Source organism: Saccostrea echinata, unplaced genomic scaffold (assembly GCF_033153115.1).
Source record: "Saccostrea echinata isolate AGI-Se365-2 ecotype Australia unplaced genomic scaffold, CSIRO_AGI_Sech_v1 ptg000015l, whole genome shotgun sequence".
Lineage (NCBI taxonomy): Eukaryota > Metazoa > Mollusca > Bivalvia > Ostreida > Ostreidae > Saccostrea > Saccostrea echinata.
The window spans coordinates 14,085,342-14,088,981 of NW_026889764.1; the positions used below are offsets into that span (position 1 = coordinate 14,085,342).

General features: G+C 34.8%; 1 pseudogene; it reads left to right on the forward strand.

Moving 5' to 3' along the window:
• The first annotated feature begins 219 nt into the window (after positions 1-219).
• LOC133187648 (uncharacterized) lies at positions 220-3,435 on the forward strand (annotated as a pseudogene).
• The last annotated feature ends 205 nt before the right edge of the window (positions 3,436-3,640 follow it).

A 3,640-nucleotide genomic window follows, 5' to 3' on the forward strand; every position in this document is an offset into this window, starting at 1 on the left:
GATTTTTTTTATAACAATTCAGCTATGATTTGAAGGGCAACAAGGCAGGTCTTAATGAAACATAAAACCATTTCCTTTGATTCTTTAAATTGTCGATATTTGTCGTTTATTTCCCCTAACTAACACATAGGTGGCGCAATGCTCGTTAACGTTCAAGCTTACTTCCGGTTTCTTTAATATCATAAACAAGAAGTTGTAGAAACGAGCATTTAAGCTGAAATGCCGTCTTGTTGTTGTGTGTCGGGGTGCTCAACTCGCGGGGGACTCAGCTTTCCTAAAGATGCGGCATTGAAAAAGCTGTGGATTATTGCCATTAAAAGAAATAGTAATTTAAATAAACACAAGTTATGGTCCCCACATCCACGGAGCGTAGTGTGTCATTTGCATTTCAAGGACGAGGACTTCGTTACAGAAACTAGATACGGTGGGTTGAATTTATGTCTGTTATAAAAGAGATTTTTATCTATTATTTTTTTTTTGTTTCTTAATTCATGATTACATGAGCAATACTGTCGTTTTACGACCCGAATTTCCAATTTTCAAAATGGTCAGAAAGTCTTGTTAACACAAATGCCCTAGCTTTATTTGTTAATTATTATTGTATAGAATTACACAGAATAATAATTATAATATAGATTCTCATAGAAATAACGACAGTATTTCAACTTGTTTTTGTTTATCTTTTTTTTTTTCAAGAAAATTGTTATTTATTTCATGTTACATGCTGTTAAATTTAAACTTCATGGAACAGCCTCCCATATTGATTAGAAATTTGACGTCAATCAAAATATGAAATGAAATTGCCAATTTCTTTTTAATTATAAAAAGTTGGCATTGTTATGTCTATTTTGATATGTCATATGAAACTGCGGGAACTCTGACTACAAATGCAGACAGCACAATGACAGATTACTGGCCTCTGAAATCAGCATATCCAAACAACAAATCATGGAAGGAGGGCTGTCCGAAGAAAGTCAAAGACATACCTCACAGGATAAGATATTTTTGCATCTCCATTATCATATAAAGAAATGTTATGATCACATAATCAAATTTTGATACACTCAAGCTACGTCTACGAAATAGTACTGTTTTTATTCTTTATTTAATATTAAATTGACGTGTGTCAACATGACTTGACTCTAAGAGATGCAATATAATCAGTACATGTAAGTCTGTACATGTGTAATACTGCCTAATTGTACTTGTTAGTTTGAATGGATTTTTTTAGGTGCTGATCCTCTAAGAAGGCAAAGGAAGCCACATGCAGTGCCTTCAATATTTCCATGGAACAGTCAGAACACATCAAAGTCACTTGATGAGAGAAAGCAGAGACGCATTATGCGTGAAAAGAAAGTGGAGGAAGCATGTAGTAGCCCTGAAGAAATTATTTATGAGGATGACGCTGATCAGTGTGAAGAAAGTTTCAAATATACAGAAAGTTCATGTGAAAACTCTGCTGCAGTATATACAGATACTTCATGTCAAACAATGTCAACTCCAATAATGTCGATTGAAAATTTCATTAATGATAGCGAAGGTTTGATGTTCTATACAGGGCTCGGAACATACACTGATTTTTTGCATGTTCTTTATAGTTTAGGGGAGGCTGCATTTCATCTGAATTACATTTACAATCAAGTGCAGAATCTTTCAATTGAAAACCAGCTATTTCTAACTCTTATAAAACTGAGACAACATAAAACTAACTTTGAGCTTAGTAGGTTATTTTCAGTCTCTACAACAACTGTGGAAAACGTATGGCTAACATGGATCAACTTCATGTCCAGACAGTGGCGAGAGGTAAATTTTTGGCCTGATAGAGACTTGGTAAGTTTTTTTGCTCCAAGGGATTTTACTCAAAGTTCCCAACAACACGTCTCGTAATCGATGGCACAGAGATTGCAGTCAAGAAGCCAAAGCCACCAGTTGCCCAACAGTCAACTTTCTCTACGTACAAGAACAGGAATACCGTGAAGGTTCTTATTGGCTCAACACCTGGTGGTCTTGTGTCTTTCATCTCTCCTGCCTATGGAGGTTCTGCAAGTGACCGCTAACTTGTGGAGCGCAGCCCCTTGCTGAATCTTTGTGAGCCTGGTGATTCCTTAATGTCAGATAAGGGTTTCAATGCGCAGCACTGTTAAGGCGTACTTCAAAGAAATCAACAGAATATAAACGTGCATAAATACATATCTTTTTAAACTGAATTTATTTTTGTAAAGGTTCTATATTATCTTATGACTTTAACATTCTTTGAAATAACATTGTATACCCGCTCTGTACTGAATTTGGTTTGGTCACGTTATTTGATAGTCACGTGATAAATGCATGTAATGTGTACTGTATGTAGGTCACAAACAAATTTCAATATCGCAAGGGCATACCCTAGTTAAAATTAAAAATAAAAGTAATACATTGTTTCTACATAACTTGTAGTTTATGGAAAGTGCTGCTGCTTTAAATAGAATTCGCATTTTATTAGTTTAAATTTCAAGTTATCTGGCTAATGTCGAAATATGTGTGACCTTTACAAAGTATTTTATGTATTTATTAAATCATGCTATCGATTTCAGGAAAGCAGCAGCACTTTTCAAGTTAAGGAATACGTCCGTTATGTGTATTCAAAAAATGGTCAAGATCTATTAAGTGTATGCCCTTGCGAAAAGGCGATTTAATGAGGCACCTCGGCGTGAAACATGCACACCCTGTAGACAAAAACACGGTAGAATTAATTCAATACATTCTCTCGATATTTTTTAAATAATGGCACTAAACAAACGTTTCAGATTTGTATTAATGGTCTACATAAGATTTGCAAATAATATTCTGTTTAATAATAAAATGCATTTTTCACTGTGAAAAAATTACTTGATCCGCCTCTCACTGCACATAAAATGCGTCAAACTTTACCATGATGACGTCATGTCGACGAGTGCATTGCGATCAGTGACTTGTTTATATCTTGCTGTGTGGGATTTAACTAGCGACAAAAATGAATGCAGTAGTAAGTTTTGATGTAGTTCATTACTCTTATGCAGTTTAGATTCGCAAATTATTTCATTTTCTGTTATTGTGAGGAATTGCTATATTTGTGTGATGTCACAGTAAACTTTTCCCGTATAAATTAGGCCCCGCCCCCTTTATGCAGCCTTAACAGAGCTGCGTGTACAGGACCTATTTGCTCCTAGAGATGTAACTATTAACATTCCAACATTTTTTAAAAAGAAAAATCGAATGTCAGGAAAAACTGTGCTGCACGATCGTAAAATATCTAGCAAGAGAGTCCACATTGAGCGCATTATTGGATTGGCCAAAACTTTTAAAATCTTGAAGGGCCCTTTGAATAGCACTGAGACAAAGTTGGCTAGTGAAATTATCTTTGTTTGCTTCACTTTGTGCAATTTTCGAAAATGTATTATTCCCAAACATGCTTGACTTGCACAAAAGATAATTTCCATAGCTAACTTAGGCTTGTGAGAAAGTGTACTAGTATTGCTAAATTGAAGTACATGTAACAGGTATGTAGCAGTACTGAGTTAAAGAATAATAGCACAGAACTTCTGTTTAATATGTTGTGCACTGCTAGAAAACATATGTCGAAAATTGAATATTTTAATGACCTACAAGTACACATTTTGTT